Here is a 12,393-nt window from a genome sequence, read left to right on the forward strand (position 1 = left end):
AAGGAAACAAGCCAATTTAGCTGATCCTCCATGTGGCAGATGATCTGGATGTGAGGGTGTGTGTAGCACCTGTGAAGGTCTGTAGACCAGTGTTGATTCAGCTGATCTGAAAATGGTCATCTCCTTCCTCCTCAATAATATACACCAAAGTGGAATGATTTACTTATGACCACAGATTATCAATTACACTCCTACAGTTCTTTATTCCTGCCCTTCCAATCATTAGTTATCATCTATAACTACATCACTTTCCTCCCTATGTAACCCCCACGTAAAGGGCTGTCTGGGGAAAAGGGTACATATACCATATGCATGTGTTGTTGCTGTTTTTGTTTTTGCACAAGAGCCTGAATATTTTTCATCTGTTAACAGGGACCTTCATGCTATTATTTTTTTAGTCGAGTGGCAGATGCGTGGAACATAGGCTTATGCATGAGAGGAAGGAAAAGGAAATTGACATGGAATGGGTCCCTCATTATATGAGAATGGTGAGGGAAATGATGTTAGTTTGAATATTTGAGTTCAATTTCCACAGATCAGTAGTTACCTGAGGAAATGTAGTTATATGAGGAGACACAGCTTTCTCTTGTTTGTTTTAAAATCAACTTTACTAAGACATCATTTAAGTACAACACTACATTCATTTAAAATGCACAACCCAGTGTATACACCTGTGAAACCAGTGCCCAGTCAAGATAGAGAATATTGCTATCACTCTTCAGAATTTCCTCTTGCCCTTTTTTTGTCCATCCTTTCCCTCCACCCTTGGGCCCGTTCAACACTGAGCTGCGTTTTTGTCACAGATTTTTTTCTTTTTTCTTTATTTTTTATTTTTTGCATTTTCTAGACTTTTATATAAATAGAACTCTTATGTCTGGTGTCTTGCACTCAACATAATGATTTTGACACTCATTCATTTTGTTGTGCACATTAGTAGTTTGTTTCTTTTTGTTCTTGACTAATATCCCATTGTATAAATGTATCACTTTTTGTTTATCCGTTACCTGTTGGTGAACATCTGGATTGTTTCATTTTTTGGTTATTGTGCATAGAACTGCTATAAATATTTGCATAAAAGTCTTTGTGTGGACATATGTTTTCACTTCTTTTGTGTAAATACTTGGGAGTGGAATGTCTGGTTCATATGTTTAACTTTTTAAGAAATTGCCAAAGAGTTTTTTTCAGTTATTGAATCATATTACATTCCCGCCAGGCATGTATGAGAGTTCTAGTTGCTCAATATCCTCACCAACATTTGGTATTGTCAATCTTTTTAATTATAGTCATTTTAATGGATGTATGGTGGTATCTCACTTTAGTTTTAATTTCTACTTCCCGAATGACCAATGTGGTTTAATATTTTTGTGCTATTTCTCTACTGCCATTAGTGAAGTGTCCAAATCTTTTGCTTATTTTTTATTGGGTTGTCTTTTCATTTTCTTAACAATCTCTTTCAGAGAGCAAAATTTTTATTTTGATGAAGTATAACTCATTGATATTTTTCTTTATAGTTCATGGTATTTGTGGATTCTACTTTATTTCATTGTTCCTTATGTCTATCCCTATGTCAGTACTACACAACCTTGATTCTTATAGATAGTGTAAGTTCTTATACTATCAAGTTCCATCTTTTTCTTCAAAATTGTTTTGTCTATTCTAGAGTCATAAAATTTCGAGAAAAAATTTAAAACCAGCTTGTCATTTTCAATGAAAATGCCTGATGGAATTTTGACTGGGGTTGCTTTGAATCTATAGATCAATTTGGGTAGAATTGATATTTTAATAATAGAATCTTTCAATGAACCCTTGAATTCCAATGAGCTATGGATTGGATTCTTTCAATAAACTTATGAACATGGTATTTTTTTCCACTTACATGATTCTTCCTTAATTTCTTTCAGTAATATTCTGTAATTTTCAGTGAGGAAACTATATCTCTTTTGTTAAATATATTCTCTTTTTAAAAAGATTTTATTTATTTATTCATTAGAGACACACACAGAGAGAGGCAGAGACATAGGCAGAGGGAGGGCAGGCAACATGTAGGAGGCCTGATGTGGGACTCGATCCCAGGACTGTGGGATCACACCCCGAGCCAAAGGCAGACATTCAACCACTGAGCCCCCAGGTGTCCCTGTTAAATATATTCTTAACTATTGTTGTTGTTGCTGTTTTTAGGTACTCTTATAAGTAGAATTTTTTAAATTTTATTTTCTAATTGTTTACCGCTAGCATATAAAATACAATTAAGTTTTGGGTATTAATTTTGTACACTTCAATCTTGCTAAATGCATATATTATTAATTCTTATAGTTGTCATACAGATTCTTTAGTATTTTCATGCTGTCTACAAATAGAGTCCAATGTTCTTTCTTTCTGCCTTTATTTGCTTTTGCTATAGTTTTGGTTTCATCTATTTTTTCCTCCTTATTGTCATTTTACTGTTTTGTTGTCAATTTTTTGCTACCATTGCTTATAGGATACAATCCAAGAGTACATTAAAATCTTTTCCTTGTGCAATTTAGCAGAGATCTCAAATTGCCAATCGTTAAAGGGCAGGAAAATAGCTGATGGATTAAAAAAAGAAAAAAGATCCTGTGCGGGTATATAGTTGGCTGGAGGCAAGGCTACAATTTCAGCCCTTGTTCTGCTGTTGCTGTAACTGATGGGGTCAGTCACACTGAGGTCCTTTTGAGCTGGTTGGAAGAAGGGAAAAAATGTGTTAGAGGTGTGAATGGAAAAGTATTAGCCAGAAAACACTGTGGACTTTTGAACTACTACTACTTGAAAATCTGAAAGGGAGTAGACCAATGTCAGCCATAGGCAAACATGCCAATCAAATCCCAGTTCTCCTTCCTCCGAATGTCCACTACAAGCCGGAGAAATAGTCTCACATCCTTGTCTGCATGTCTGGACCCTTCTCTCTTCAACAGTGTTATCCTCCCTTCCCAGAGACCCTTTCCTATTCCCTAACAAAAGCTCTCAGGAAAGATCTGAATCCCTTTCAGTGATTAAATCAGCTCTATCCACACACCTTGCTCATTATTATATTTTAACATGTCTGAAGATGCTTTAAGTTCCAAATAAATGAAAGTATAAGTACAATAGCAATACATAGAAAGGGCAGGAAATAGCATTTATTGAACATCTACTGTAGGATGTCCAGGAGTTGTTACTTAATCATAATAAGATCTAAAATAGGATTTATAGCCTCATTATAGATAAAAGGACTGGGGTGTAAAAGGTTAAGCCTTTTTTTCAAGGCCATATAAAAACTGGAGAACAAATGTGAACCTCAGTCACGTTTGGGCTTTTTCCATTGCAATCTTTGACTTCGATATTACTAAACACTTTCATTGTGTAATGTATTTGTCAATTTATCATTGACTCTAAAATAGTAGACTCTGCATTTGTTTGCAGAAGTGAATTCTCCATTATATTTCCAACCTCCCGCATAGCACATGCAAATAGTAGGTATTCCATGCCAGCTTGTTGAATTGATCCGAATACCAACAGAACCATGTTTCTATTTTCTTTCTTTATTCATTCATTAATTAAGCAAATACTTTTTTGTAGTCAGGCATGTAGATCTAAAGTAGGAGTCAGATAAGTAAAATAAGCAATTAACTCTACACAGCAATGCAAGTTATGGTTAGAGGGATGAATAAAATATTGAGGAAACAAAAAAGCTACCTAGTTTGGCCTTAGGATGTCAGCAAAGGCTACCTGAAGCAGGGATATTTTGGCCTGTAAGGTCAAGAATGATGCAATGTGAAAGAAGGAAGATCTCTAAACAGAGGGGGCAGTCATGTGCAAGGTTGGAAGGGAGAGAGAGCAGGACACATTTAAGAAAATGTAAGTAGTTCAGTATATTGGGACATAGAACGTGAGACATGGCATGATGAGAGATGAGGGCAGGGAACGAAATATGTGCCAACTATAAGATTATTGTTTTTTGTAGCTCTATCCCAAGGGAGCCACTAAAGGTATGTCATCGGCAGGTGGGAAAATTAGATTTTTTATTTTAAAAGAACATTCTGGCTTCTTTGTGGAAAGTGATTGAAAGGGGGCAGGACACCGTTTGAGAAATAATTGCCAAATTCTAGGTGAAAGATGATTGTGGTCTGAACTAAGGTAAAGAGTATGGGATCGGGGAATGGGCAGTTCTGAGAGATAAAAAAGTAAGATGAATAGAATTTGAAGCCTGATTAATTTGGGGAATAATGCAGAAAGAGTTGATGAAGATGATTCTTGGGTTGGGGTCTGGGAAAATGCTGGTCAATACTTTCATTTAATGAGCTTTTGAGCCTAGTTAAAGTATTTTCTGCAAAAGAGTATCTCCAATGAATACCATCCCAAACAATGTACTAAAATCTTAAGTTCATCATAGCTATGTCATTGAATTATTAGCCCCTGTACCCCACTCCCCCAACTAATTTGCCATATCTATGACACCATCCTTTTCTAAGTCACTAAGGCTGCAAACATCATGTTCATCATTGGTTCCTCCTCTCCTCAGCCCTCCCTCCAATTTCAGTTAGTCACCAAGGCCTGTTAATCATCCCTGACTAATGCCTCTTGAGTCTGCCCTGTCCTGCCATTCCCACTGTCATAACTCTAGCCTGAGCCCCTATCACTTCATGCCTGAACTATTTCCTAGCTAGAACAGTTTCCTAACTTGCCTCCATTCCTCCAGTCGCTTCCCAGTGCAATTCATCTGGCACCCCAGGGCCACAATGATTTTCTTTAAATACTGCTTTCATCACTTCTCCCAGCTCAAGTGTGCTCAGCACACTCTTCTCCAGACAGATGAGTTACTCACCGCCTTCCCAGCATGTCTTATGTATTCCCACCTAGGGAACCTTTGCTGGAATGTGGCTTTCTCCTAACTTTTTCCTCTACCTCTGCCTCCCTAAATAGTCCTCATCCTGTTGGGCTCAGCTCCAGTCCCAGCTTCTATGAGTTTTCCTGTCCATCTACAGCAATCTCTCGCCCCTAAATCCTCTGACACCCAATACCCATTTTGCTGACTTTCTTGTGTTCTTCTCTAAGTCTTGCAGGCTTCTCAGGGCTGAGACAATTGGTCTCTTCTCCAGGCTTGGGTCTCTTTCTCCATGCAGTGGAAAGAAAACCAGATTCTGGTCAGCTCACAAATGCTGTTATTTCTTGCTGTCACTTGTGCTTGCAGCTGGAGACAGGTTACTCCAGTTTGATGAGTGTTTGCCCACTGTCGCTGGGTACCCTTGTTGGTTCAGGTCCCAGCAGGGACTTGTGTTAGGTGCCAAGAGCACAACTCTTTCTGATTCACCTTCTCACGCCCCGCCATTGTTACTCAAGCATATTGTTGGCTCTGATCAGCTAGACCTGGAAAGTCTTCTGCATTAGCTACTCATGGCACAGAAATCAGCCTTCCTGTCCTCAGCCTTTGTTATCAGTCCAGTTACCTCCTGTCCTCCTGGTTGGCTCCCCTTTGGGAGGCATCCATTCCTTTTGTAAATTAGTCCAAGTCCTCTTCAGAAACCAACATTCTCATCCCAAGGTTTACTTTATATCCAAGATATTTGTGGCAACAGTATTCTTCCTTATTCTCCTCTCTCTCCAGCAAGGAATTCCTATTTATCCTACATTTACACAGCTAATAGAGTGAGCTTATGTGATGGAGGGAGGATGGGAAAGGGAGGGAATCACATAAGTGACCCTATACAGAAGAAAAGTAATTCACCCCAAGATCAGCTTTAGTTACAACCTTATGCAAAGGAGAGGCCTATTACATTTTTAGGTGCCTGTACCCCAAATTACTTTTTAAAAAATCTCCTCCTCATGCACAGATCTGTTCTTACTCTTCTGTGTCCTTCTCCATGCCTAAGGAGCCTATATCCTGCAGATGGCATCTCCAGGGCACCCTGGCCCAGTGATCCCATGAGTCTGGGCTAATGAATGACACCTGCAGAAGTCTTCCTCCCAATTGACAGCAGTCTGGCAGGGCTCCACAGGGCTCCACTGTCTCTAGCAAAAGGATTTGTGCTCTCTCCTGTTGCTTTAATTGTCCAGTCTCCAGCAATGCCACTCCTACCCGGTGTCTTTTCAGGCTCAAGTGGTGACAGGTTTGTGTTGTTGCTCTTCCCTAACACTTCAACATCCCTCAACGACTACCTTAGTCCTGTTTCTTCATTAAACTCTCTTTGGTCAAACTGTTTTTAATGCATCACCTGTCTGCCTAACTGACAGGACCCTGCCTAACTACCCATGGACCCTAACTGACACAGGGCCCTCTCAAAAAAACCCAGGTGAATTTGGATACATTTGTCTCTCCCATGGCACCAATCATGGTGACTGACCACTACAAAATCACTCGTAATCCTAATTAAGATAGATATTAATGAGCCAGGCTCGTTCTTCTGTGTGAATTCAGGGCTTCTGTTGATAAACCATACTGCCAGATGTGACACCTGTAAGCAGTATTCTGATTATTGCATGGTGGGCTTGACCCTTCACGCTGACTGGTTGCCCACTTATGGTAAAGGATTCAGATTACATTATCCTATTCACTGATAGGGGTGGCACATTGAATAGACATAATAGCCTGTCTAAAATCCAGCAAAATATCGCTGCCATCTTCCCATGCTCAGTTTTAGGACATTATGAAAGATGCTATTCTTTATGAATCTAGTTTTCCACTCTCCTAGAGGATAACCTAACAAGAGTCATTTCAAGAGGGCTGAGGCTTCAACACAACTACTTTCAGGGTAATTGAGATGATTTGTGTGCCATACCTGTTCTGTTTAAAAAGGGCAATGCTCATTCTCAGAAGTGGAAGAGCCACTAGTGAGCTACCATCATCAAAGAGAAACTCTAACCAGATGCCATAGCAGAGCTTAGCTTGCTGCTTTGCTGCTCACTGAAGGCCTCAGAGACTCTTGTTTTAATTATTGTTTCTCTATAGATCATGTTCCTGAAAGAAATTCCAAAATATTTCCAAGTTATTTTAGTTGGGTATTTTCCCTGCCAATCTTAAAATCAGTGTTTCTGCTCATTGCTTCATAATGATTCTTCCCAATTAGAAAAGGAGAGAAAAGATTTCAGGATATTTTCCCTTGGGATGCAGTGTAAATGTCTCCTGGGGACAGATTTCTTCATTCACATGTAAGGCTGCAGGATCCAGAGGGGCCACCACATGCAAATTTGAAACAAGCATTTCCAAAGCAGAAGTCCAGCACCAGCCCTGTCACACATGCGTAAAACAAATTATCCAATGGGAGCAGTACATAAATCACTCAAGAGAGAGTGCCAAAAATCCCACTGCATTCCTTCCAGAATCTAAAACCCAAACATGTTAGAGCTCCAAGCTCTTACCAAAAAATTCTGAAGGGAAAATGAACTGTGAATAACTATGGAGAAAGTGTAAGCAATTTATCCACCTGATGGGACCACCTGCTAATCAACATTCACACAGTATTTTGTAACCAGCTATGAATCAAAATTCTTGAACTAAGTTTATGACTTAAAAAGCCAAGGAGTCCTGTCATCATCAGCACTGCTATTTACCAGTGACTGAGACAGAACCTGCATGAGTTGCTATGCTTTGTAAGGATGTTGATCTACGTGGGTTGTGTCTGATTTGAGGGAGGAGCATTTGGGCTGGTTTCAGACACTAAGATTAATGGGTAGTACAGTAAATCACAATCATAGAGAAAAAGAACCTTGGAGGAGGAGGGTGAGTGTTTTAGTTTTTCAACCCACTGCACACCCACGGAAGGGAGAACGCTGTTTGTATTAGAAATGTCTGGGAAAAGGTACTTCTATTCATCTTTTTTAGTAAATGTGCTCTTGTAAAAGGCACAGCATTTGTGCAAAACTTTTCTAAAAAGTATTTATTGAGGCAGATAGGAGATAAACTATTCTTATAGCAAAATACCTGCCCTCCCATGTGTAGAGAGTTAAATAGAGCCAAACCTGAGGAGCTCTACACAGCTGGAAAAAGAAAAGTAGGTTCAGCTACAAAACCAGTGCCCTGGGGATCCCTGGGTGGCACAGCGGTTTAGTGCCTGCCTTTGGCCCAGGGCGCGATCCTGGAGACCCGGGATCGAATCCCACGTCGGGCTCCCAGTGTATGGAGCCTGCTTCTCCTTCTGCCTATGTCTCTGCCTCTCTCTCTCACTGTGTGCCTATCATAAATAAATAAATAAATAAATAAAAAGTTGTTTTAAAAAAAAAAAACCAGTGCCCTTAAAATTTCTTAGAGAGGCACAAAGTCTTACAGTGAACTACAAGACTTGATTCAACATCTATGTATTATTTTACTAGAGCTGCTGTAACAAAATACTGCAAACCAAATGGCTTCAAACAACAGAAATATGTTCCCTCACAGCCTTGGAAGGCAGAAGAATGAAGTCAAGATTTCAATAGAGCCACACTGGTTCTGAAATTTGTAGGGTAGTCCTTTGTTGGCTCTTCCTAGCTTCTGGTGTTTGCCAGTAATCTTTGGCATTGGTGGGATTGCAGCTGCAGCTCCTCAGTCTCTGCCTCTGTCATCACATGACACTTGCCCTGTGTGTGTGTCTTTCTTCTGATAAGGACACAGGTCATAATAGACTAGGGGCCTACCCAACTCCAGTATGACCTCATCTTAACTAATTATGTATACAACAACTCTATTTTGAAATAAGGTAACAATCTCAGGTACTAGTAGTTAGGGCTTCAACATACCTTTTTCTGGAGAGGGCACAGTTCAACACATAACAATTTACATATTATATTATGGCAGGAATAAAGTTTAGAAGTTAGGAACTTTCTTCTCTTTTATTTCTTTTCTCCTTTATCCTCTCTTCTCTCCCTCCTTATTTCTTTTCTTCTCTTCTCTTTTCTGCTCTGTTGCCAAGAGTAGCCACCCTTCAACCATTTGAGAGAACCTTGAGGTCATATCTGTATTATACTCATGGCTTAAGAGTCATGTCCATATTTCATTCATATGTGTCAGTTGAGGTGGCTCCATGGAGGGAGGAAATACAACCCATTTTGTTCATGCTATATAAAGTATTGATCTGATAGGAGCAATGGAGGCACAGTAACAAAAGGAAGAGAAGAGCAAATATGGGCAGTGTTCATTCAAACACAGCCCAATGGACAAGCAAACTCATCCAGTGGATTTCCATATTATGGCTCCGTTGGCCAGATGCTCCCTGTAACAGCCAACTATACCTTATTCTCTCTTAGCTGACAATTTACTACTTACTATCACCCAAGGAAGCCCACTTACTCTGTTTTTGTGGTCGCTAAGCAAACTTCTCACTGCAGTTTAATTTTTTAAGGAGAGATTACATTAGTTGCATTAACAAAAATATTCACACCCAGGGTTTGATAAACTTTTTCTGTAAAGGGCAAAATTGCAGATATTTGAGGCTTTGTAGGCCATAGCGTCTCTGTTACAACTACACAGCTCTGTTCCTGTGGTGCAAAAGCAGCTCTAGACAACATGAAAACCAAGAGTCATGGCTGTGTTCCAATACAACTTTATTTACAAAAACAGGTGTCAGCTGGCCCACAAGCCATGGCTTGTTGACTTTGATCTAGACCATAGGACAATAAAAAGAAATGTTTTGTTTTGTTTTAGTAAAAATTTGAATTTCTCTTTTATATATAAATCTTGGTCAGTTGGGTTAATGTGTACTGCCTTTGAGAAACAGTTTCACTTTCCAAGTGCTGACAAATTCAAGAGTATGAATGCGTAAGACTGAAGGGCAGATCTTTGAGGATAGTTAATTCACAAGCATATTGTTACCTCATAAAGCATCATGGCAACATTGGGCTGGGTTCTCCCCACATAAGGATAGGATCTCATGCCCGAGTCTCATGTTGGGATTTTTTTTTTTTTTAATTTTTGTTTGGGGCCTCAAAGTGCATTGAGACTAAACAGTTTTGCAAAGAAAGTTCATAGAAATATGAACTGACGGGTTAAAACTGGAAGCTAGGATGAGCATCCAGGTTTATCAGCCCCAGTCTCCCAGCTGGTTTACTGCTTCGTACTTTACGCTCTACATCTGTGGTCTGCTGATTTGGACTTTGCTGCTAAAAATTATCATAAAAGCTTGTGGCCTGGGATTTAAGTCATAAGGTAGCAGTAGCCTAGTGTCAATGATGATGATGAGTAAGCACATGGATTGGTACAAAGTTGCCAAGAGCACCCAGAGGCTCTTAGGATTTTTTAGTACATGTCCTTAGAAAATGTTGAATGTCATTGACCATTTATTGTCTAGGTATTTATCTAAACTTGTCTTGAACCCGTGTTTTAGCTTTACAATGAATTCAGATAACAAATTCCATGTGTTTACCTCTCTTCTAGACAAGAAGACCTTCCTGTTCCTTTAGAGTCTGTTTTTATCAAAACTGATGGTGTTGTAACTGAGAGATGCCGCAGGTTGATTATCCCAGAAAGCTCTTAGGGGAGAGCTATGTTGAGGGTATCATTCACAAAAAGGGTCTTTGGGTGCCTTACATAGCCCATGACGTCAAAGTAATACCATTGTACAGAGATTTCCCAACATTTTTAGCCACCAAAACTTGCTTGATAAAAACCAAAAAAACTTGCATGGGTTCTTAGATAATATTGGTAACAGATGCACTGGCCTACTCATAGACCATTTCATTTTTCCCCACAGAATTTAACATCATATCACATACCTTTTTTTTTTTTTTTTTTTAGTTTGGCTCCCCCCACACTAGAGCACAAACTCCATGAAGGCAAATGTTTGGTCCGTTTATCCCCTGACACTCAAATGGTTCCCAATGCACAGCAGGCATCCAATAAATAGGGAACAAAGGAAATAATGTGGGAGGCATGGAAGCCAAGCCCAAGCCCTAGGCTTCTATCCAGTACCACGCCTGAGGATATTTTATGCCCCTGTGGAGTGGATCATGACTGGCATAGAGCTTTTATCTTGTGACGGTCTTTCAACCACTCTGTGAGGCGAGTAGAGTGCATACCATTATTCTCAATTTGAAGATGAAAAAAGAGACTCAGAGAAGATAATGGATTGGTTCGTAGTCACCGTGGTGGAAAATGGTAATGTAGAGCGAAGACAGTTGAAAATGCGCAACGCATTTCAAGCTATTTTGACTGCAACTTATAGGAAGGAGTGAATTTTAAATTATGATCCAGAAGGGGCCTCTGGGTGGCTCAGTCAGTTAAGTGTCCGACTCTTGATTTTGGTTCAGGTCATGATCTTAGGGTCCTGGGATCAAGCCCCACGTTGGGCTCTATACTAAGAATGGAATCTGCTTGAGATTCTCTCTTTCCCCCTCCCATCATGTGTTCTCTCTCTCTCTCAAAAATGAATCTTAAAATTATGACCCAGAAAACACATACACAACTGAAGCAAATGTTTTTACAAAAGAATGCCCTAATGTAATATCTTCTGATATTTTTATTCCAATTAATTTTTAAAAATTCTAGTTGCAACCACAGACTGAAAAGGTCTTGTCTCCCATCCATATATTCTTGCATAGTTTCCTCTTTTATGTCATCTCTTCTCTTCATTTTGAAAATGAAATAATAATTGCCTTCCCAGGCTCTACTTGAAGTCAGCCCAGTCTGGGGAGCAGGACAGCTCCTCTGTGCTGGAGTCAGAGAACATAAAGCAGTCAGGATACTATTGGAGGGTAAACTGAAAGCTTTTATAGGGGCAGCAGAGGAGAGAAAATCAAATCTGAACGCCTAGATGTTTTGGGCAGGAAACAGTTAAGAGACCACTAGATACGTTGAGCTGCCAAGACCACCACAATGTTCGTACAAAGATTAGACAGAGAACAGATGTGAAGTAACTAGAGTCCTTCAGAGCAAGATAGCGACGACATAAATTAACCTTGTCTAGGGCCTGACACAGGGACCACGCGCTTTTTGAAGTCTTAAGAGCGAAGCCATTTTTTATGGACTCTCCAAGGTTATATACCTTCATCCAACAGAACGAGTTTAATTAGAGCCAGTTGTTTACAGGGAAGGGAAGTGAGCCCAGTGGGGACTATCAGGGTGACTGCATAGAAAATAAACGAACGAGCCTGCAAAACAGCTGAGGTTTCCTTGAGTTCTCTTCGGCTGATAAGATTCCCTTCACCCCTCGAGATTACTTTTGTCTATTTTCCTGAAACTGGAGAAACAAAGAGGTGAAAAAATTCCAGACTCCGGATCCTCCAGTTTGGCAGGGTTTTGGTCAAAGTCGCCTCTTCTGGTGGTGGGGCAGGGGGCTGTTGCACACCCAGCCCCTGGAGGACTACTACCATGGTGACCCCTGGCCCCTGTGGCAATGCCCTGAGAACAGCCACCTAGGCCCTGGGCCGGCCTCATCCATGGATGTTGAACCTGAGGAAGACCTGGCACTGTGGTTTCCCAAAGAAAAATTC

This window comes from Vulpes vulpes, chromosome 7 (genome assembly GCF_048418805.1).
Source record: "Vulpes vulpes isolate BD-2025 chromosome 7, VulVul3, whole genome shotgun sequence".
Lineage (NCBI taxonomy): Eukaryota > Metazoa > Chordata > Mammalia > Carnivora > Canidae > Vulpes > Vulpes vulpes.